Source organism: Protopterus annectens, chromosome 8.part0 (genome assembly GCF_019279795.1).
Source record: "Protopterus annectens isolate FY-2018-M chromosome 8.part0, PAN1.0, whole genome shotgun sequence".
NCBI lineage: Eukaryota > Metazoa > Chordata > Ceratodontiformes > Protopteridae > Protopterus > Protopterus annectens.
In genome coordinates, this window is record NC_056741.1 from 1,092,894,171 (window position 1) to 1,092,920,137 (window position 25,967).

The 25,967-nt window shown below is 35.4% G+C and overlaps 1 protein-coding gene across 2 annotated transcripts in view; it reads right to left on the bottom strand.

Annotated features, from left to right (window-relative positions):
- The window catches only part of LOC122809241 (interferon-inducible GTPase 5-like), a 112,055-nt gene that overhangs the window by 76,338 nt on the left and 9,750 nt on the right, over positions 1-25,967 (bottom strand). Inside the window, exon 1 of one of the 2 annotated variants that reach the window (XM_044080559.1) lies at positions 1,295-1,338. The exons of the other annotated variant lie outside the window; for it this stretch is intronic. The gene's annotated coding sequence lies outside the window, so the exon portion shown is untranslated. Of the gene's footprint in view, positions 1-1,294; positions 1,339-25,967 lie in introns of those variants that run through there. 2 annotated transcript variants of the gene reach the window in all.

Sequence of the window (25,967 nt, forward strand, 5' to 3'; positions counted from 1 at the left end):
CGGTCCGCTAATGATTGGTGGTTGATTTTTACGTGCCGAGTTACCAGCCCTGACGCACAACCTTCAACGAAGGAACGCCCATTCACGCATGTCTCCACGCAGAAGACGCTCTAGCTGAGAATCAAACTGGACAACGCTACCACAGCACCACCACCGCATAAAATAAAATTATTTTAAACAGCTTGTATGTGGAAAACAGTAGAGTAAAGATAACTATCAAATTTGGCGAGGATGAGTTGTGGAAATGGAAACACAGACGGAATAAGAAGACAAAAACAGTAATCAGGGTATGACTGCTTATAAGCAGATGGGCTTGGAGAAGGCACTGTGTTACCTAATTAAAGGAGAAATTTAATTTAATAGACATTCTCTTGAGTTTACAGTGGATACAAAAAGTTTACACACCCGTGTTAAAATGCCAGCTTTTTGTGATATAAAAAAATGAGACCACAATAAACCATTTCAAAACTTTTCCCACCTTTAATGTGACCTGTAACTTGTACAATTCAATTGAAAAACAAACAAATCTGTTAGGGGAAAAAATATAAAAAATAAAAAAAATACAATATGCTGGTTGCATAAGTGTGCACACCCTTAAACTAATACTTTGTTGTGTGTGCACACCCTTAAACTAATACTTTGTTGAAGCACCTGTATCACAAAAAAATGGCATTTTAACAGGTGTGTATAAACTTTTTATATCCACTGTATATCTCTAACATACTGTGGTATGAGCTTCACCAAGTGAATTGATAAAAGACACATTAGTTATTTATTTTATACTGAACTACATCTACGAGACAAGGTACCCATGCCCCATAGGCCACAGAACAAACGTGGACATTCTTTAGGCATACAGCCTGTACAATGCTCCAGAAGGTTCATAGCTACTTAGGAGTATGGCCGGTATACAGAGGAAATGTCAGAAGATGCTGCATCTGTACTACATGACCATTAAAAAATCAAGAGACTACTGACTGAAGTCTAGGAAGCCACGGAGTGGTCCCCTGAATACCACAAGTCAGCTGTGGCTATGCCTGATATCACTAAGAAGGATCATAAATCTCCAGTGAAGTGACATACATTTTAGAATGGAATTAAAGTTAAATTTCCTGTAGAGGCTTGATGGACCCATTTTTTATCCTCAAAAAGTAAATATACACAGGAACAGGTGAAAGGTGCGATATAAGAAAACTGTGTAAACTTGAAGTAAAAAACAAGTACCGAACCAACACGGCTAGGCAAAAACTCTATTTATTGAACATAAAAGAAAGTGATAAAAGTAAGCGCTTACTTTTACAATTTTATATCCTCCCAGATATACAGAACTCATCCTTTTTTTTCACTGTGATTTTCTCCTGTATGTATAAAGATTAGATTACACTTATTAATTTGCATGCTAAAATCTAAGAACTATTCAATAAAATAAATGTTAAGTAATTATTTATCTCAATTACATTAAAATCATTGAAATGCAGCACAAGAAGCAGTTCAGCATGAAATATTAATGTGAGAATTCATAACTGGCTCTGTGCCATTGCTTTTACAAGGTATGGCACAGGTTGTCTCTCACTCATAAAAATGATATAGGTATATAGACACTGTCATTTCATTACCAGGTAGGTACCCAATATGGCTTTCCTTAGTCTCCACCTGAGAAATCACTGCAGACTATGATCCTCCAAACATACACTTTATCCTTTTCCTTTGGAGAGGCTGTGGATACTCCATATCGTAACACATGAACACTCTGCTATTGTATGCAGCATTTGCAGTTCATTTGACTTTTCCATATACTACAATGATATCCATATAGTGTTCACAGTTCTGCATCTTGATCACATCATAACTGATTTCACTGACTCTGTTGCCTGTGGTGAATTTTCTGTACAGCATCTATCTTTTTAATTTCTCCACATCTTTTGGGTTTCTAATACCATGGCGGGAATGGACCCCATTCCTAAGTCAATGTATGATTAAAGTTCATGAAATTAGTATTGTTTCAGTCTTTGATATCTACTACATAGCATTGCTATATGTAACTTAGACTTTAAATCTACATTCTGTTTTGATCCACTATATGGTGTGTATTTTGCCTTTTGCTTTGATTTATATGTTAATACATCGTCATCCTTATAAGGCCTGGGGCATGGCTGAAAAACAACCTCAGAAAAAAATAATAAAACAGATAAATAAATAGTGTAAAAGGGAATATGTAGGCCAAGTATATGGCAACAAGAGATTAATACTTTCTGTCCGACTTACAGTAATCAGGAATAGAGTAAAGCTTAATGCAAGCTGGAAAGCGGATTGAAAACAATTCACGGAATTTAAAGGCTGCAGTTAAATGAGGCCGTTACATAGCTAGATGAGTTAACAAATAACAAAAACATCCAGTGAAATGGTAGATAGGACTGGAAAAGGAGAAATATAGAAAGACCAACAGGTGAAAACCTTTATACAACAATGCAGAGAGTAGTTTTCCATTGCCCTGGAAAAACACTTAGCCAGGGATGGTTCTTATCCCAAATAGAGACCAGGAAAGGACATAATTGGGTAACTACAGGCCCATTTCTATAATTAAAGTGGATGAAAATTGCAACAAAGACCTTAGTTTCTAGTTTGGAGGTAAAATGGGGGGTGGGGCTAATACAGAGAGGATAGAGGTTGATTTTGAAAGGCAAGACAGACAAGGATAGTTGATTTCTCCATTGGAGAAATTCCTTCAAAACCAAACCAGGAAAGGAGAGAGCCAGGATTGACATTGTTCAATATAAAGAAAGCCATTGATTCACTGGAATAGGCATTTTTGTTCAGAGTATAACAGGGATTGGTCATAGGCCTAACATTACTGTCTTGAGTCAAATTTGTCCTTATAGAATAAGCTACAGTTCTGCTGAAGATATAATGAGGGTAAGATTGAGGATGGGGTGCATACATTTTAGGGTTGTTCAAAATTACAGACTTTTAAATCTGACATTTAGAACTTAATAAATGATACATTTGGTGAGTAAATAGTAATTGTGTCTGAGATATATTTTGTGGGTTTGAGGAATCATTAGGAAATAGATGAGAAAAATAATTTGCTTTGGTTAATATTATTTTCGGTAAAAAGGTAATGTATAACTTGTCAGTGGAAGTCTAAAGACATACCCACTATATGAGAACGTAAACATTTGTTGTCAAAGTTGGCAGATGATGATGGTTATGAACATGGGTTGGTAGTGACAAGACAAAGGCAGAAGTTGTTAGGAATGAAAGTACAGACAGCAGAGGAAATGTATGAATTTATGAATACTTGGTTTGTGGTGTCTCAGCTCTCTCTCTCTCTTTTTCTCACTCTCTCTCGATTCTCCCATGGTCTCAACTACCTTTTGGTCTCCTCCTCTAGTATTTGTAAGCTCTAATATATGTAAGATTTACTTATTTTAAAAAGATACAAGTTTGAGTTATTATCTAAACTTTTTGTATCCATCACTTGGTTCAGTGAAATATTGCTGTGAGAGTATGTTATGTTACATTTTTTGTATATCTTTTTGTATGTTTTATAACTTACAAAAGATTTTACTTGGATTGAAAGCAAAATAAATATAGATGGGTGGAATCGAATGACATCAGTCCATCCCAGTAAGCACCTGTAATGTAGTTGGGCTTTATAGCCCAGAATATATAGAGTCATGGAGTAGTGAGCTAAGCTGGGGTGCAGAAGAACAGCTAAAATGCAGGAGGAGGTAATAAGGTCATTACAGTTCAGCATCTTTAGAATTGTGCTGTTCATTACTGCACATTAGCCTGCCCCATACTGCTGCCTTCTTGACTATGCTGACCCATATTAACACTACCCGCTAATTCAGAAATACTCCCTATAGTACATTTGCATCTTATACCTGTAGGGCATCTGCCTTGATGGGTATTCCGTCTGTGTGCCCTTCTACTCCTACTGAACCCTCCCACCCCCTGAATGCTCTGTGTGGTGTCTAAATCCATGGCATGCGGTTCTGGTCTCTGATGTGCCCTATTGTGTGTTAAGGCAGTTTCCCAGCATACTTAATGTATTATTGTAAAGTAGGTCACATGATTTTGAGGTGATGTACCCCCTTACTATATTGGTGGACTCCCTGCCTGAATGTCTTGCATGCTGTTTAGATGTAAGAAGATAGCTCTGTGCCATTCTACTTTTGTTATTAATGTTTTTGGTCCCCTTGAACCTCATTTGTGGCAATCTGGACCCCAAGACCCCATTACTCCATATCCACACATAGTTTACCAGGTGTCCTCCTACTCCCTGGACTTTCTGCAGTGTTGCTGGGGCCAGTCGTTGATCTTAAAGGTGTCCTAGGGGCTCAGCCATCTGTGCTTCAATTTAGTTTTTTTTTTATTTTATATGTCCTATCCACTTTACATTTCCCTACCCCCTCCATACTTGTTGATTACATCCATATCTGCCCTTAGGGAGCATCACCAATAAGTTCTCTACCCATTGCCGCTACATCATTTGCCCAAGTTGGCTTTTTCCCTCTATGCCACTAGAGTGGCTTGTGCCATTCTACTGTTGACACTTCATGTCAACTTATGCCACCAAAATACTTTCACTACTTGTTTGTTGCAGGGGGTACAGTGTTACCATAATATGTGTCCATCAATTGACTACAGCAGCATGCTGTCACTATGCTCCGGTAAAGCCGTAAATACTAGTGTTGTGATGTCAGCATTGACTGCACTGCTGGAGTAAGTGGTGTGCACTGCAGATCTCTGCCCTTGGATGTGATGTCAGTGTTGACTGCACTGCTGGAGTAAGTGATGTGCACTGCATAGCTCTGCCCTTGGTTGTGATGTCAGTGTTGACTGCACTGCTGGAGTAAGTGGTGTGCACTGCGGATCTCTGCTCTTGGTTGTGATGTCAGTGTTGACTGCACTGCTGGAGTACGTGGTGTGCACTGCAGATCTCTGTCATTGGTTGTGATGTCAGTGTTGACTGCACTGCTTGAGTATGTGGTGTGCACAGCAGATCTCTGCCCTTGGTTGTGATGTCAGTGTTGACTGCACTAGTGGAGTACTTGGTGTGCACTGCAGATCTCTGTCCTTGGATGTGATGCCAGTGTTGACTGCACTGCTGGAGTAAGTGATGTGCACTGCATAGCTCTGCCCTTGGTTGTGATGTCAGTGTTGACTGCACTGCTGGAGTAAGTGGTGTGCACTGCGGATCTCTGCCCTTGGTTGTGATGTCAGTGTTGACTGCACTGCTGGAGTACGTGGTGTGCACTGCAGATCTCTGTCATTGGTTGTGATGTCAGTGTTGGCTGCACTGCTTGAGTACGTGGTGTGCACAGCAGATCTCTGCCCTTGGTTGTGATGTCAGTGTTGACTGCACTAGTGGAGTACTTGGGGTACACTGCAGATCTCTGTCCTTGGTACACACACTGAAGTACAAGCTTGCAGACTTTCAGTACGCAGCTGTCTATGAATTGTGACCTTGGCTGCCTGGTGTGGGAACAACCATTAGCACTGTGTTTCAGATGCAGTATGGATGGCACTACCAATGTACTCATTTGTCCTTTGGAGCAATGCATAGTTTTTCTGTAATTAAAATGTTATTTTTTCATTAAAGTCATATTATATCTATCCTAATATACTTTGTTCTTCATAATCATCACAGAAGCAACCATATTTCAGACTAAACTGTTTAGTGTGTGTGTGTATATATATATATATATATATATATATATATATATATATATATATATATATATATGTACATATATATATAAAATGAACCTCCTTATAACAAACAACAAGTTAGTACAAAAGAAAAAAAGTAATAAAAATCATACAACAGCATAAACGTATATGGTACTTTGACAAGAAGGATACAAGCACTTTGCAAAACAATCCTGAATGAATGATTTCATCTGATTCACACATATATATATATATATATATATATATATATATATATAGGCCTTTGTCACTCTTTTTGTCATAATGACCTCATTTGTTGATCCCCAAAGTACTAATTAGGAGAAAAACAGTAATCAGCTGAGCATGCTGTGGAGTTACTTGAAAATAATTAAAACATTCCATGTACACTCAGAGAGGTCTCAATACTGGCAGAGTGAGAACCCTTTCATACACCCCCCTTTTCCCCCAGTTAAACCACTATAAAGGTCCTCAGTAGCAGTTAATATTGGCATGCCAGAATTTTCCTTTCTCTGCAGCAGCCCCTCTTTGATATACTCATGTATCAATAGCCTTTTACAAAAGCTAAATAAGTGCTATAATGTTCCTTCATAGTGCTGGGTGGTCATACTTACACTTCCAAATATAGTCACTTCCCAGATAATGCTGCTGATTGCCATTAGTTTTATAAAAGTTAATATGAATTGAAACACTATCATGCTGTGTGCTGGCAGTTGCTTAACAGTAACAAACCTGTACTTATAGGGTTGGATTCAAGACAATGTATTTCACTCCATACAGCGGGCTGATCTGTATGATGTATTTCAATGACTGAAACAAGTGCTACATTCTTCATAACCATATAAAATAATCTGTAGTAAAACACTGTGGGCACTGCACTGTGAAGTTTTGCAGTCTGAACACCCGTGACAGACAAGCCTGAGTAGGTTTGCAAATGAATAAGTGTAAATTATGTTGAACATTGTTTACATTAGCTTGCACAATCTCTATTTGATCAAGCATATCAGCTCAGGCTGCTGATTCTCCATGCTTTAAATGATCACTGTATATTGCAGTATTTTGCTTAGACCTGAAGTATAGTTATTTCTGCCCTTTTGAGACTGATGGCCAGCAGAGAAAGAGCAGTAATTGTCATATTTTAGCAATGATTGTTCTTGTTGGAACATTAAAATTAGAAATATTGGGGATTACTGGCCAAACTCCCACAGGTAGGGTGCAGTGGAAATGCCTATTTTGCTTTTTGACATGATTGCATGATGCCCATGTTCTACAGGTGCATAGATTTAGACAAGGTAACATGCTATGTGCAAAAATGTAAGGGCTTGGGAGTCATACTGATGGTTGAGTTGTATTTTTTCTTTTTACCATTTCCATAAGATGTATCTTTCACCTCAAACATAAAATGAATTTTTGTCTAACTGTTCTTTTTTATCCTCCTCCTGGCATCTTTTCTCCTTTAAATTCTTTGCACCTCCTTTTTCCTACACTTCTCTGATTTACTTCATGTGCATTTCATATCTATGTATATTTTTTTCTTCTATGCTAACAATACAATTGTATAAAAATGTTATTTTTACTTGTTTGTAAATTGTTAAGTGTGCTTAGGAATACGAAGCTTTAAGTGTGCAATGTGTTTGTAATATGGAGCTTTTCTCCCCGGGCCTCCACTGAAAATGGCTTTCGGGCCCAGTGGACTTCCCTGGTTATCAAACTGGAAATAAATAAATAAATATTTTTTTTTGGTAATTTTTCTTTAAATTTTATTGAATTTTAAACAATTAACAAAGATAACATTTAATTTAATAAGAAATATATCAACAAAGCAAAACAATAAATCAGTTTTCAAAAACACAAAACAACTACTTACAAGAGTGTCTAAACATTTTGAATAGTTAATTATTTTACAAATATCAACAGCTATTTATTTAGCAGTTAAACACATATTATATGAGGAAGTGATTCTAGTAGTCCTTCACTTGATTGTAATAAGTTCCAGTTAACAAACTTCAGTTGCAATGTTCAAAAATTCATTAAAAGAGGGCATAGACACATTCTTCCAATTTCTGGTTATAACTTTTCTTGCAATTGTTAAAACATTTCATAAAAGTGGGTATTTCAGTCTCTTGACACAACCAGGTATTAGAGTATTGAACAAAACTAATGATTTGGTTAATGAAAATTTATCAGTAAATAGAGCCTATATAAAAACAATTTAATTCCAGTATGGTTTAAGTATAACACAATCAAAAACATATGTTGCCAGAGAATTTCCAAGAATATAATCTCCATTTAAGTGAGGAGGTTATTTGTTATGATGATGTTAAAATTATTTATCTTCCTCGTTAGAAAAATTATTAATGAATTTAAAATAATTTCAGTAAGTATCTTTATTATATTCCATTTCTTTTTTGACCACTTTTTATATTTTAGATAAAATACCTCTTCCAGATTGTTGGTCATCTAGTCAAGATCAAACAGACAAACATGCATGGGTTCTGTTCAAGCAGCTTCATTATGTACAAATACATCAGAAATGAGGTATTAACTTTAACTTAGATAAACTAATAAACAAACTGACTCTCTCTCTCATACATGCTTGCTCTCTGGCTGCACTCTCAAAATGGCACTGAAGCTAGCACGTGCTTGCTATTTATATGCACGTGCTGTCTTTGGAAATACTTCTTTTTTTTTTTTATTGATAATTTGTCAAATATTACATGAAATCAAAAACGAAAATGATATATATATATATATATATATATATATATATATATATACATATATATATATATATATATGTGTGTATATATACAATTGTAAAACCTATAAACTTTAAAAACATTATATAACTATATGCATTCGTGTCTGTTAAGAAGAAAGCCATAAATAAGTTTAAGGTGTAACCTGAAGAATGATATATAAGTTCATATATCTTTATCCATTTTCTCAATTATTTCTAGTATTTTCATCCAAGAGTTGTATAAAGTTGTAAGTCTGGTAGTTCTGTTCTTCAGAGTAGATATTTCCATTTGTCTAACTGTTCTAACTAAATTTTTAAATTCATTAAATGTAGGAGGAGTCTCACTTTTCCAGTGAATGGTGATGATTTTGAAAACTGCTGCCATTAAAGTCCATAAGATTTGAAAATCTTTTTTTGGCACACAATCCAGAACAGGAGAGTTGAATAAAATCATAGATTTTGATAATTGATAATTATCATTAAAAACAGTCTGAAAAAAATAATTGATATTATTCCAATACAAAGTAAGACACTTACATTCATAAAAAATGTGTTGCCAGTCTGTTCTTATTTTAGTCTGACATCTTCAACATAGATCTTCACTTGCATACATCTTAGATAATTTATGTGGTGTATAAAAACTTCTCTTCAAATATCTCCAAGTGAATAACTGTAAGTTTATTGATAATGATGACTTCTTGGAAGATTTTAAGATAATCTTTTTTCCTTTTTGTTAGGAGGGTGATTATTTATCTGTGTATAATAATTCCAGTAGGTGTCTATTTGGTATATTTTTGTTGTTTTAATTATTTTGTAAATGTTAGATAGATATCCAACACCTTGATAAGGTTGATTATTAATTATAATAATGTAATCAATACATTTTGGGACAGTATGTCTAACTGTATCTTGCAGTTGTCCAATTCTATTTATAAGATATTGTCTTAGATTTTGCAAAAGTAGCCATGAGTCATTATTTATATTATATTTTCTGGTTATCTGATCCTTACTTAATATTTTCTCTTGTTCTACCAGGTGATGCCAGTAGCTTATTGAACCTATCTTGAGCATATTCATTTTCTGAATTTGGTATGTATCAAGGATAGTGGGTGTAAAGGCTATAAGAAAATCAGAAAGAACCATGAATTAATATTTGGGACTTTGTTTATGAACGATTTAAATGTTGTTAGTGTGATGTTCATATATTTGGATGGCAGTTTATTATTTTTATTTTTATCTTCTAGATAATCTTTTAACATCCAAACTAAAGGAAATGGTATTATAGTTAAATGATCTGATATGTTGTTATGACTAAGTTCAGTATAGACCTGTTCATGTAATTGTTTCCATATAGGTTTGTAGTGAGCATTTAACCATAAGGTTATATTTTTAACAACAGAGGACATAATATATATCTCAATATCAGGTAAATTAATTCCTCCATCTTCCCAGTTTGGTAAATGTTTATTGAAAGCAATTTGGGGGTTGTTTGGGAACCATAAAAAATGTAATATTAGTTTATTATATCTCTGAGTGATATACTTGGGAGGTGGCAGTGAAAAACTTCGTATTAGATATAATACTTTAGGAAAAATAATTGATTTAATGAGGTATAATCTGTCTCCCATTGTAAACATATATTTGTTCCAGGTAGATATCGCTTGCTCTATTTTATCTAGTGTTTTATTATAATTATATATAAGTGAGTCAGTTAAGTCTTCAAGTAGATCTATGCCTAAATATATTATTTTATTATCCTCTGCTATGGATTTGGAATATTTTTTGTTTATATGTTTCTTTTTAGTATTAACTCACAAATAAAGAACACGTGCAGGGTAAGGTATCACCTCACAAAAAGCAAGAAACAATGCAAAATGAAAGAGGTAAATACGCCACAACTATCGAAGCAAACCAGATGGACAAACATAGAAATAAAAATCCTTTATTCGAAAAGTAAGCGCTTTCACATCACATAGAATGCTTCATCAGACTTTAACAGAATAAAGAAAATCCAAACCATTTAAATATATGTAATACACCAATAAAACACCATTTTCATGTCACATGTGTTTCAAATGAAATTACATCACTTTCATTAAAAGACACAAGGGAACAAAAGACATATTAAATGTGTATAAAGAATATATATAACAAATGTATATAAAAAACACATAGAAACATAAAAACACATTAAACATATAAACATACTAAATATATTAAACTAATGTTTAAATGGCCTATCTAATAAAAATAATAACTTATCATTGAGACCATGACCTTTATCAGCAGCTAACTTAATTATCCACCTAGCCTCTGTTTTTTCTGTTTTATTTCCAATATTGCCTAACCTCTCTGTCTCTAACAACTGCCCTATAACCATGAATCTAAAAACATGTGTAATATCATTCTGCAGGGTGTGTTTGGCCAGGGCGTTTCCCTCATTCTCCCTGTGGATAGCATAAAGATGCTCCCTAACTCTTTCCCTCAACGTCCTGTTAGTCTTACCTACATAAAAACATTGACACTTCTTACATGAAGCCAGATAAATCACATTCCTCGACCTACAATCTGCATATTCATTAAATTCATATCTGACACCAGTGTCAGGATGTATAAATATATTGGAATTCATTATATATCCACATTGGTTACATGTACGGCAGGCATATGTACCCTTTCTCTGGGAAGTAACCTTATTCATAGGTATCTTATATTTAAATCCAAGTTTGCATGTTTACTATAATCTATCAATGACAGAATTCTTTTAAGATTATCATATGTATTTCTTCCTTTGATAAATCCTGTCTGGTCATCATGTATTAGCATGGGAAGAAAGTGTTTAATTCTGTCAGCATATATTGCCATGAACATTTTATAATCGATGTTTAATAAGGATATTGGTCTATATGACGAACATTGTTTCTCATCTTTGTCTGATTTAATTATTGGTGATATCAATGAATATTTCCATGAAGGTGGTATAATTATATTTTGATTAACTATGGAATATACTTTTAAGAGTAAAGATATAGCTTGATTAGGTATTACTTTATACATTTCTGATATTAAATTATCAGGGCCAGGTGCTTTATTTAATTTAAGCTTTTTGATCTGTGATTTTAGTTCTGTCATAGTAATTGGTTTTCTTATAATGTCAATTTGTTCCTGTGCTAATCTAGTAAGAATTTTGTTTTTAAGATAATTTTTTATATCTTTGTCAGGTTTTTCATGGATGCTTGAAAGGTTATCATAGTTGTACTGTAATCTAAAGGCTTCTAATATACTATTTAGGTCCGTGACTTTTTTCTTTGTATTAGGGATATATAATTCTTTTATTTGCTTAGATTTTATTATTTTTTTTGTTCTGTTAGGTAGTTGTCTCTGATGTGCTGGATTTGTTGAATAAGACTTTAATTTTATCTTTTCTATGTTAATCATTGTCTTGTGATGTAAAATTTCCGCATATTTGTTGTTAATTTATAGTAATTCTTGAATTAAATCTTTATTTCTTTCTTGAATTCCTAGTTTTAATTTATCGGCTTTCTTTTGTAATTCTAGCATGTCTTTATTCCATATTTTTCTTTTATTAATATACCAAGATAGTACTTTTCCATATATATATGCTTTTAAGGAGTCCCAGATATATATTTCTGAAATGTTCTCTGTGGTATTTAGTTCAAGGAAAGTTTTTATTTCACCTTCAAAAATTCTTTAAAGTCTGTTAATTTTGTAACATATGAAGGTATTCTTGTTATGGGATTATTATTTATATGCATAAGCTCCATTTCAAAAACCAGAGCATTATGATCTGATAATGGACAGTTTATTATTTTGACATTACTTATTTTTGTTACTAAATCATTGGATATGTATATCCTGTCAATTCTGGAACTAGTCTTATATCTATGTGAGTAAAAAGTATAAATTAATGAATCTTGGTCAGCAAATTCATTTAAATCTTTTATGGAGATTGCGTCTGTAAACTTCGAAAGTGTCTTTGATATAAGTAACTTTCTTCTTTTACTTTTTTAATCTGTATCTTTATCATCTATTATACAGTTGTAGTCTCTTGCCATTATTAGACTACCTTTAGTTAAATGTGATATTTCTTCAATATGATGTTTTACTGTTCCTACGCCAAGTCCTGGTATCCAATATAGGTTAACTAAAGTGTATATTTTCCTGTTTAACTCTATATTTACTAAGCAAAACATACCAGATGTGTCTTGATAAGTGTTAATTATTCTAGGAGAAATAATTGTATTATGCATTAATATGGCTACTCCTCTCTTCTTTTGTTTGTACTGAGAACTTACTAATACTGTGTAGTTATTAATATTGAGATTGTTTATATCTTTATTTAATAGATGCGTCTCCTGAAGAAATACTATTTGTGGATTGTGTAGATTTATGTATTTATATAGACTCCTCCTTTTGATATTATTATTTAATCCATTAACATTTAAAGATAGATATTTCACGTGTTGGTTTATGTTTTATTTGTATGACAGTTAATATACATAGATTTAACTCTTGGTTTGCATTATATGGATAATTTACACTATTGTTTACATGGAAGATCTGCTTAGCTTCTGTAGACACCAAAACAGTATAAGAAAACAATGAAACTTCTAATTTAACTAATTCTAATTTATTACACCTTTTCCTATCTCTATGAGGTAATATACCTCTTTGCATGAGTAACACAAGTACCCACACAAACCTTCTAAATCTGTGACTAGTGTTTAAACTAATCTCTCTTAACCTCATAACTTAGTATGTCACTATTTACATATATTAATGAGTTGATATGATCAGCTAATAGACAATTATATGCAAATTTGTGTGAAAGCAATAATATTTATACATCAATAACCTGCTTATACTTGTTAAATCTTACTTGCAGAGTTTCTTATAATCAGGGTTACAAAAACAATTTTCCAATTACATTTAACAAAATTTGTTTCATCTTAGTACAACAATTCACATATCAATCCAACTTGACACATTTGCTTTAATTCACACTGCAAAGACTCCAATACCTTGTTAATTAGTTATTTTGGTTAAATTCCCATATAACTTATGTTCTTTTTAGATTGTAGTTTCATTATACTCGCAATTTGTTTAGGGTAATATTCCACCTCTAGAGTCTCTATCATGTAATATCTGTGCTATAAGAATATTATTTATTCTATAGTTATGTGAATATTTCCCATTTTCTTTCTCACTCTTTATGAAATAATTAGATTTATTTATTCTTTAACTTTTGAGAAAGTAGTTTTCCAAGTCATATTCCAGAACAATTTACAAAAATTGTGTCGGCTTATATGACAATATATATACATATATATAAATATATATACATAAACTTATATATAATAGTCTTTACATATCTTAAAATTCAAATACTGAAGTAAAACATAGTGGAGAGATAGGTACTCGAACCACAGTCTGGCCAGACTCCGGAAAAGAACCCCGATGACTGGATGGGAGAGAGGAAAATCACCCCGGGGATCATAACGGTCACCTTGGCAAACAGGTGTCTAGGTAAGCAAATAATATGGAAAGAAACAGCCAGAGAACTGCCATGACTAGATTTATACAAGCCCCAGGGTCGATATTCTAGTAGCAATCTATGAACCCACACAGCTATTTATGATTCTTATTGTATATATGTAATATTCTAGTATTAGAACTTCTTAATATTAATGTATATAACTATGTATAGAGTATTGCCTTTCTGTATATCTAACAATATTTAACTTTTTTCTAACAATAACTATGAGTAGGTTGTTATTTCTGTTAGTATATAGAGAACCTATTAGACAATTTGTTTAGTGTCTGTTTTCTAAATCCAATCATGTTTTATTTTATTTAGTTTAAGTGTGTTAAATGTTTAGTAATAATCAGTAACATAAAAGGGTCAACATGTAGCTTCGTAATTCAGGTGCCTATCACTTTAAGTAGTGCTCATTTTGGGATTTACTTCCTTGTCCAGGAATGCTGTAATTACGTTTTATTCAAAGGATGTTATATGCAAGCATGAAGTGCTCGCAATGAGACATAAGACATTAGGGTGTTGCTTGCATGTGTATTTAAGGCTACTGTCTCATGGACGGGGCAGGAAAAGTAGTGAAGATTTTTCTTTATTTTCAAGGCATCGCTCGTGGTAATATTTATTTTTGCATATATTCATCTATGTTATATTGAAGACATTCCTATGTTATATGTGAGACACACTACATGAAACCTGCTAGTAAAACAAACAGCACCAAATGCTTTACTTCATATAAAAGATTCAATATGACATTCTAGTAGTGTAGAATAATTTACTGTAATAGCATGTAAGTGTTTAAACTCTTAACTAACTGTAACCATCCAGCACAACTCAATCATCTTCTATATACACATTATTTTTCTTCTTCTAGTCGAAGAGTTTTAAGATGTGCTTGTTTTGAGATTTACTTCCTTGCCTAATGATATTGCAATTACATATTATTTAAAGGGCATCATACACAATCACAAAGTGGTTACAATGAAAATTACAACCTTTATATATATTACTTGTATGCGTATTTGAGACTGCTGTCTCGTGAACGGAGCAGGAAAAGTAGTGAAGATTTTTCTTATCTTTCAAAGTATCTCTCGTGAAAATATTTTTCTACTGAATAGCTACAACACAGTTCAAGGATCTTCAATAAACAGAACATTATCCCCCCTTCCAGTAAGGAAGCTTTGTATATATACGTTAAAAACACAATAAGAGTCCATGAGGTGTACCGGGATGCTATAACATCATAATCCATACAACCAGACATGTGCGCACACCCAAGCTGTCTTTTTATCTCAGTAAAGCAAATCATTACGACAGCGTTAATGGATTAAGTACTTTAACTATGCAACTCATTTAACATAAATATATCATTTTTCAATTAATACATTTGTCCCACTCCCCTCCCTGCCCCGATTGGAAAACTTAGATTAGACATATTATATGAATGGTGCATTCAAAGATTTTACAGCAAATTGCTAGTATAGTTAAATATATGGTGAGATGGTTATATCTGCTTGAACCAGATATCCATTTGCATATATCTTGAACATATTGCTATATACATTTTATTTGTTCATGATTAAATCAGAGACGTAGAGAAAGAAAAACATTGTTATCAAGTTTCAAATATGGATAGACTTAAATGATAATGTTAATTTACCCAGTTTATATTTATTCTAAATTTTAAGTGAGATAAAATAAATAGAAACTGTACCTGATATATTACTGTGATTAATGACTGGAAGATTTCTTGTTAGTTTTTGTGACATTGTTTAAAGTTTTGTGGTACATGTAACATATAAGTTATTTGTCCTTTAGTTTTTTTTTCTTCTGTTCAACAGTCTTCCAGTTGTTTACTTCTGCATTTCTTTTTGGTGTACTATTTGTCCAATCCATAGATTCTTCCTGTGTTAAAATGTTGTTTGTAGTGAGATATTTTATTGCTGATTCCACTGTTTCAAATATTTTTATTCCCACTGGAAGGAATATGCGAAGTCTTGCTGGAAACAAAAGATGGGTCTTCAGTTGTTTCTTTTTCAAGATTTTTATTATTGGCATGAATTCATTTCTTTTGAAAACCACTTTTATAGAGTAATCATTGTCAAATCTAATTAACGCATCATTATATTTAATGGGTGAGTTAGTCCAAGCATTTTTGTGGATGAGTTCCTTGTCTTGCGTGGAGAAAAGTTTAACAATTATTGATCTTGGTTTGCTTTTGATTAAAGATGCATTTCCTGAAGTTGACAATGACCTGTGTGCACGTTCTATTCCAAAAGAAAGGGCTTCCGGTAATTTTAATACATTTGGGATCCAGGTGGTAAGAAAGTTTATTATTGTTAGAGAAATATGTATTTGAATATATGTGAAGTGCTAGTTTAAAAGCAAAGTAGTATGTAATGCATTTTATTCTATTAATGATATGACAAAAAGGATGAATTCATGTGTAATTGCAAGAAGTTTTGAAACTGCAGTGTGCCTTGTAGCAAGTTGACCTCTGACCCTGGCAGCTGCTAGCTCAGCAAGTTTTAATGTTTATGCTTTTCACAAGTGATTATCTGCCTGATCAAGAAATTAAATATGTGAAATAATAAAATCTTTTGCTCTTTCCTGCTGGGATGATTTGGCCTTGTGTATGTGTTACTAGATAACATGCAGCTGTTGGGAAAGTGTTACAGGGGAACAAAGAAGTGTATTAGAAGACTGAATCTGCTATTGCATTCGAACTAGTCTGAAACCTTGAAGAAGTAACTTTACAGAAAGACATTATGTCTGACCAGGTGGTAAGCAAGGCCGTATTGTTACCAGAGGAAAACTTTTTTTAAATATACAGCATCAGCATTATTTAATGAATAGAATAATGTAAGCTAAAGTGATGTAGATGCCCTGTGACTGACCACGTCAGTAAGGTGGGCACAACTTGAATGTAAGAAACTATAAAAATTGTGTACTTCCTGTTTCATGTCAGACAAAATTCTGTACTTATGCGTTTTTGCCTCCTGGTGTACACTAGTAAACTTTTGAACCTGAACCTCCTGTGTATTGATCTCTTGATTTTATTTAACAGTTTGGTCCTTCTTAGCCGGAAATCCCTCAGACAGCTGCAGATCAGAGTCTACCGGTGGTCGAATACTGCACAGGAGAAGTTACCGAAACAGTTCTTCTTGGGTGAAAAGACCTCCGACTGAATTGTCGTTTAAAGAGGCTGGCCACTTTCTGATCTGTGGCCGAAGAGTGGATCCTGGACGGCTCAATACTGGAGGCTCAGGTAGGAAGACTTTTGCCTTTTTTCTGTTTTAGATCAGGGACTAGGTTACAGTAAATATTGTTGTCAAGATTTGTTATGCAGCTCAGGGACAAAAGGAATTACTATGTATTTGGTCATAGATCAGGGTAACAGAATTAGGTAGGCAGTTATTCTAGATAAACTGTGAAAAGGAACTGAAATTTTGGTACCACATGATAAGAAGGGTTACGTAACATTTTCTTTTAACATGGGAAATCAGTGCACTAAAACATCGCGAGATCCGCCCCTAACCGAAGACGCAAAATATATGCAATCACAACATTCTGATAATGTTAGGTATTATACAAAGTGGGTTAACAAATATGAATTTGATGGTAAATTAGATAAAACTTCACTGGTTAAACTCCTTAAGCAACTTAAATCTGATGAGGAAGGTCAGGCAAAAAAGCAAAGCCAATTAGGCATTCCTCAGGCACACAGGTGGACTGAGGAAGCAAACCGTAGGGAACAGAAGACTAAAAATTCAAAAGCATTATTTTTAGACAAAGAAGATAATAACATAGTAATAGCAACAGCTCCTCCTCCCCTGCCCCCTCCATTGCCTTTTTCAGGATATGAAGCGAGTGGACAGGCTGGTCCGCCTCCGCATTATCCTGAGGTCTCAGCGAGACCACAACCGTTTGTTAGAGATACTATTGAAACTAGGTCCTGAGCACGTAAAATACATGGGGACGCAGAATCATATCAAATAGAGAGAAACCTACAGGATGAGAATGAGGAAGAAATGTGTCCGCTTATAGAGGTCCCAAATCCTCAGGCAGGACAGGCAGGACAGGACCCAACTCTCTTAGTATACAGGCCATGGACACCGGAGGATATCCAGAAAGCTACTGAGGGAATTCCCCATCCGAAAGTTAATTTTACGAAATTTTTTGAAGATTTGCAAGGCATGAGGTTGAGTTACCACTTGAATGGGGAAGAAGTAGAAAAAGTAGTAAGGCAAATTATAGGTCCAGATTGGCACATGATTTGTGGCACCTGGAATCCTCGTAATGCAGAGCTTAAACCACTCCCACATAGTGACGCAGAACTAGACAATAGAGTAAAAGGTCTTATAGACTGAATCTCTGAGAAATGGAAGCCTAGAGCAGACTGGACTTGCATTAACCAATGCATACAACAGGAAAATGAGACGGTAGATGGGTACTATGCTAGATTATTGGAATGTTTTAATAACCATAGCGGTATGACAGTTCCTGAAAATCAAGTGAATGATTCCCCGTATGAGCAACAATTGAAAAATGCATTTTTAAAAGGTTGCATTGCACCGATCAGTAGCTTCATTACGAAGCATATGATAGACCATCGAACAGGTAGGCTACAAGCCTTACTTGAATATGCTAGACATGCTGAAAGACATTTTAATAGCAAGAAGAAAAAGAAGGCGCAAGTCTTTACTGCTGAAGACGGAGCTGAAGTATTTGTGTTACAGTCAGGCAAAAAGGGAAAGAAAAATGCCCAGGGAAATAAACAGTCTGACAAATGGTCAGAAGATTTTGAGGAAAGGAAAAAGAGAGGTGAATGCTTTAAGTGCGGGAAGAAGGGACATCTAGCGAGGGATTGTAAACAGAATAAGAAGGTAATCACAGAAGGCAAGGGAGATGAGGACTGACTATATGATAGTGAAGATACATCATGCAGAAGTCAGAAATCATCAGGAGAAGATGTAAATGTGATAGAAGGAATAGAGGAAGTGCAAGTAGATATGGAGGATGAAGAAAGTGAAATTCTGGATTTAGCATTATTGAGCCTAGAGCTCTACTTAGCAGACACGAAACCAGAAGTTACACTTCTGGTGGAGGGAAGGGAAGTCAAATTCCTGTGTGACTCAGGAGCGTCACAGACCCTGATACACCTCTCCAAGCTACCAGAACATTCTGAATCACCTGATTATATATTAGTGAAAGCTGCGAATGGACAGCTATACAGGGAACCACTTTCCCATGATATAGCAATAACTGACCTTGTTTCAGGTATGACTCAAAGAAGTAAGATTGTTGTTTCTGCAAAATGTCCAGTGAACCTATTGGGAAGGGACCTTATGCAGATATTTGGCATAGCAGTAGTTCCGAATGTGCAGGGTATGGAGGCACAGAGGCAAATGGATACTTTTGTAGTGCGATCGGAGGGTGAAACTTTTTATTGGTACAGCCAGGACCTAGTTACGACTGGTCCAGGGGCAGTAACCGAGGAACTGATGAACGTAGCCATCAGTAAAGCCCCCTCCCTTGACACTGATCGACAGCATTTGTTACACTGTACTCTATACTACTGTAATACACCAGGACCTGATAGAGAATATGAGCAAGAATTGTTCAAAAATCGTGCAACTAGATTAGTATTACGTACTTTGTATTGGGATACTGAGGGGAACAGTGTAGTTAGCTGTTCATTACCTCAAGAATTCCTTGCATTATATAGATCAAATTGATTGCCACATGTCAGCTTGACAAAGAACAAAAACGTAAAGTGGGCAGACTTAGGAGAGAAGGTAACAAGATGGGAGAAACAGACTGACTTGGAATTGTCAGAACAGGGGATACAGAAACAAAAGTTGAATTGGTTGACACAGACACACCCGGCTGTACACTTGCAATCTAGCGAGGACAGCTGATTAGCATTTTTATTAGAAGAAGAAGAGAAAGCTTTATGTGAGATACCAACGACTCTTTGGTCAACAGGCAAGTCAGACGTAGGACTTATTCAAACAGCAGGACCAGTTACAATTACACCAAAGTCAGCATTTAGGCCACAGAAAAGACAATACCCTTTGAGGAAAGATGCTGAAATAGGAATCAAGCCTATAATAGCAGCATTATTCAGAGAAGGAGTACTGGTAGAATCTCCTGATTCACCATGTAATACACCCCTATTTCCTGTTAAAAAAGCAAACGGGGAATGGCAGATGGTTCAAGATTTACAAGCTGTAAACAATGCAGTGATACCCAGAGCACCCACGGTGCCAGATCCACATACTTTGTTAAATGACTTAAAACCACAACAGAAATATTTCTCTGTGGTAGATATCAGTAATGCTTTCTTTTCAATACCTATACATCCTGATAGTCAATACTGGTTTGCATTTACATTTCAGGGTAAAAGGTATACCTATACTCAACTACCACAGGGATATTGTGAGAGCCCAACAATATTTGCACAAGAAATGGCTAGCAACCTGGCAGGGTTTACCCCACCAGGAGGTAGTCAAATTCTACTTTACGTAGATGACATCTTGCTAGCAGCCCCCACCCAGCAGCAATGCAGGGAAGATACTATAGCACTATTGAAATTCTTAGCAACACAAGGATACAAAGTGAACAAAAGTAAGTTACAACTCTGGAAAAAGCAAGTTAGATACCTAGGATATGTGATATCCAATGAAGGTAGGATATTAGACGAGGATAGAAAGACAGCAATTTTACAAGCACCCAAACCAGCAACCAAGAAGGAAATGATGTCCTTCTTGGGGACAACTAATTTTTGTCGGAGTTGGATACCAAACTATGCTTTGGAGTCTGCTCCACTAACTGACTTGATATATAAAACACCAATGGCAGCACAAGATTTATTACAATGGACACCCGAAGCAGAAATGGCTTTCTGCAGATTGAAGCAGTTGATAGCTTCTTCATTAGTTTTAGGACTCCCAAATTATCACAAACGGTTCTTTCAGACCCTAGATTGCAAGCAAGGATATATGACGTCAGTGCTGACGCAACAACATGGGGATAAGCAACACTCCATAGCCTATTATTCATCACAGTTAGACCCAGTGGCGCGATCTTTGCCTCACTGTGTACAAGCAGTGGTTGCAGCTGCAATGGCAGTACAGCCCTCAGCCTCAGTGGTATTATTCCACCCTCTCACATTGAGAGTGCCTCATGCAGTCGCAATAATTTTACTGCAAGAAAAAGTAGCATATCTCTCTCCTGCTAGCCATCTTTCATGTATGACTATACTGCTGAGCCAACCTCATATGACAATTGAAAGATGTACGACATTAAATCCATCAACATTACTCCCAACTCCTGCGGATGGCACACCGCACAGCTGCCTGCAGGAAATTGAACAGTTAACCTTGCCTAGACAAGATCTCACAGATATACCCTTGGATAATGCCGAGGTGACATATTACGTGGATGGCTCATGCAGAAGGGGCCCTACAGGGAATAATCTAGTGGGGTATGCAGTAGTTACTGACACTGAAATTTTAGAAGCCCAACCCTTACCACAGAACTTGTCTGCACAAGCAGCAGAATTGATAGCTTTGACACGAGCATGTACTTTAGCAAAAGACAAATGTGTAAACATATATACTAACAGTCAGTATGCTTTCTCTACAGTACATGTATTTGCGCAACAATGAAAAAATAGGGGAATGATAACATCTAGTGGAAAACCAATTAATAATGCGCAATGTATTTTGGAATTATTAGAATCTATCCAGTTACCTACTAAAGTAGCTATTTGTAAATGTGTAGCTCATACAAAACAACAGGATAGGATTTCGAAAGGCAATGCAAGAGCTAATGCAGCTGCAAAGCAAGCAGCCTCAGATTCAGAAACTTTACTTTTGAATGAGGAATTGCAACCCTCTGAGATTTTAGACTTAGACATGTTGAAAACAATGCAGATGCTTACTACAAAAGCAGAAAAACAAAAATGGGAAAAACAAGGTGCAATTCTTGAAAATGGTCTGTACATTTCCAAAGAGAAAAAAACAATATTGCCATCTAATTTATTTAGATATGCAGCTTTGTTGAGCCATGGGCAGTGCCATGTCTCAACAGGGGGGATGGTACAGTTAGTAAACCGAATATTCCAAACATATGGATTCACAAATTATACCAAAAAATTTTGTGCAGCTTGTCATACTTGTAACAAGCACCATGCACAAGGGGCATTTAAACCTAAACAAGGAAGTTTTCCTATACCACCGTATCCGTTCCATACTATTTGTATGGATTTCATAGAGTTGAATAAGTGTGAAGGGAAAAGATATTGCCTAGTCATTGTAGATATGTTTTCTAAATGGGTAGAAGCTTTTCCAACCAAGAATCCGGATGCAGCAACAGTGGTGAAAGCCCTGATAAAAGAAGTAATCCCTAGATTTGGCATACCGGAAATGATTTATAGTGACAATGGCACACATTTTGTTAACCAGACCATCCAGCAAATTGGAAAATTTTTCGGAATCTCCTTGAAAAACCATTGTGCCTACAACCCACAGTCAGCAAGACTGGTGGAAAGGTACAATGGGGTCCTGAAGAACAAACTTAGGAAGTTAGTTGAGGATACCCAGAAGAATTGGATATACTGTTTGCCTTTAGCGCTGCTGAGTATGAGAATGGTTCCAGATGTGAAGGGTTTGACTCCCTTCGAAATGGTTTTTGGGAGAGCATATTATGTGCCTCAGTGGAAAGCTCTCATGCCTGCAGAGCAAGAGGCTGACAGTTCATTAGCTAGTTATATGAGGAAACTGTTAACAAATAAATCTGTTTTGCAGTTTAACTCTTTTTCAGATAAATAACAGACCAGACCGGTAGAAGCAGTTCTGGCTCCGGGAACTTGGGTGTGGCTAAAAGTGACGAAGAGGAAGAATTGGGCGAGTCCAAAGTGGAAGGACCATACCAGGTACTGTTGGCAACGCCTACTGCAGTCAGAGTGGCTGAGAGGACGTCCTGGGTCCATTTGACACACTGCAAACTGGTAAAGAACTTTCAACTTGATAAAAACTTTGTGACTGATATACAACAAGGGCAAAATGGCCAAGAATAAAGCGAATAGAAATGCAGATCAACCCCAGAGATGTTGCATAATCATTTTGTTGAGTATACATTTATTAACTATAATTGTGACAATTTTCCTCTTGTTGTGGTTTTTCCTACACTCAACCACACAAGTAAAAGTGGGAAGATGTGACGAAACATCTATAGACTGGCATCCAAATTTTAACACATACCTAGCCATGAAGTGTGTATATGCAGAGACTATGAACATTTCAAATTGCTGGGTTTGTACAGCTATACCAACAGCATATGGAGGACTGTTAATGTCCGCTGTCCCTCTGGGGATAAATGAGACTTGGGAAAATTTGCTTTTTGACACAGGGACTGTGAGATCACAGGACAAAATAGCTTTATTTTTACCTGTCACAAAAAGGGAATTGTATGTTTCATAAAAATGATACTCTCCAGGTGGGCTGGAGCAATTGTAATATAATGATATCTTATCGGTGTTATATTAAGACTAGTAATGGCAATACTTTTTGCAATACTAATTATGACTCATATTTGGATTCAATGAAAACAACCATGAATGAAATTCGTAAGAATCCTGTTTTATTTAAACAATTGTCAGTTATAGACCAGAAAATGTTTCATGCAGGGTTAATGCATATTAGTACTAAAGTAGAAAATTGTTATTTTATTTGTGGGAAAAAAGCATACAAATGGCTACTTGAGAATTGGTCCAGCTGTTGTTTTTTGGGTTATCTGGTTCCGGCTATAAGACATACTGCAGAATTATCTTTGGGTAAGATACGAAATGTGAGAGAAGCAGCCCGAAAACCTGAAGGTCCAGTTGAGAAACCTGTAAATCCAGTAGGATGGATCGAAGCTGGCTGGAAAGACCATAATACTATAAAGGATTAAAGCAAATTGACTCATATGGACTTGAGTGACAGTGTTATATCTTGGGCAGGAATATTCCCAGCATATGGAGCAGTCAAATCAATCTGGGAGTTGAGGAAGCTGTCGAAACTTCTCGAAGTAATGAGTAATGCAACTTTCTCTGCCCTAGAACTGGTGACTGATGAACTGAATGCAATGAGAGCTGTTGTGCTACAAAATCGAATGGCTCTTGACTTCACCCTAGCGGCGAGAGGTGGTACGTGCGCGCTTATCAAAGAAGAATGCTGTGCGTACATTCCAGACAACAGGCATGAAATTAACAACCACCTAGAGGTAATTCAGCAGGTGTCAGCCATGACTGAACCAGGCCCAAACCCACTGATGGACTTCTTCCAGAATCTATTTGGGGGGTGGGGTTCCATCCTAATGAATATTCTGAGTGCTATTTGTGTGGGTTTACTCCTATTAGGAGCATGTGTGTGTTGTGGAATTCCCTGCATGAAAAGATTAATCAAAGATTTTATTGATGTATCTGTTACTGAAACTTTGTACCAAGATATTGAGATTGAAAAATTGATCTCAGACGAAACTTTTTCTGAAGTATAGATCAAATGACTCACCTAGCTGAAAATCCTTAGTGGAAGAGGTTAGGAGACAAAATGACATTATGCATACTTCAAAATAGAATAAAAAGTATTAATAGGAGGGAAAATCTTAGAGAAATATGTATTTGAATATATGTGAAGTGCTAGTTTAAAAGCAAAGTAGTATGTAATGCATTTTATTCTATTAATGATATGACAAAAAGGATGAATTCATGTGTAATTGCAAGAAGTTTTGAAACTGCAGTGTGCCTTGTAGCAAGTTGGCCTTTGACCCTGGCAGCTGCTAGCTCAGCAAGTTTTAATGTTTATGCTTTTCACAAGTGATTATCTGCTGGGTCAGGAAATTAAATATGTGAAATAATGAAATCTTCTGCTCTTTCCTGCTGGGATGATTTGACCTTGTGTATGTGTTACTAGATAGCACACAGCTGTTGGGAAAGTGTCACAGGGGAATAAAGAAGTGTATTAGAAGACTGAATCTGCTATTGTATTCAAACTAGTCTGAAACCTTGAAGAAGTAACTTTACAGAAAGACATTATGTCTGACCAGGTGGTAAGCAAGGCCGTATTGTTACCAGAGGAAAACCTTTTTTAAATATACAGCATCAGCATTATTTAATGAATAGAATACTGTAAGCTAAAGTGATGTAGATGCCCTGTGACTGACCACATCAGTAAGGTGGGCACAACTTGAATGTAAGAAACTATAAAAATTGTGTACTTCCTGTTTCATGTCAGACAAAATTCTGTACTTGTATGTTTTTTGCCTCCTGGTGTACACTAGTAAACTTTTGAACCTGAACCTCCTGTGTATTGATCTCTTGATTTTATTTAACAATTATATTATCCCCTTCCGCTTTTTCTGGCAGACCATATATTCAGATATTATTTCTTCTCATTCTGTTTTCCATGTCATCTATTTTCTCCAGAAGATGTGTATTTTGTTGCAGTAAAAATTCAGTTTGTTGTTCTTCTTGCAGGAGTCTGGAATCCATGTCATTTAAGGACTGTTCTATGACAGAAATTTGACCTTTCTGTTGTGTGAACATTTTCTGAAGCTGTTGAAGTTGTTGAGTACATTTTTCTTTAAAAGAGTCCAATTTATTATCCATCTTATCTATTTTAGTTGTCAACTCTTGAATATTTAAAATAAGTGAATGTAAATCCCTTTTGAATGTTGGGTCCTGAGGTGGATTCCTGAGATGGTTCATTCTGAGTAGCTGATGCTGCTGTTGATTTTCTAGTAATTAATTTGACAGGAATTTTCCAATGAAAGTTGATAAAAATTGTTCTGATGATGTCTCTGGGTATTAGAAAGTGGTTAGTAGCAAAGATATCTTCTTATTGTTGTTTTTTTCTCAAAATTCCTGTCTGAAATATTATTGAGGAAAGAGAACTGTGAGAAAGTGCTCTTACCAGGTTGCCATCTTGG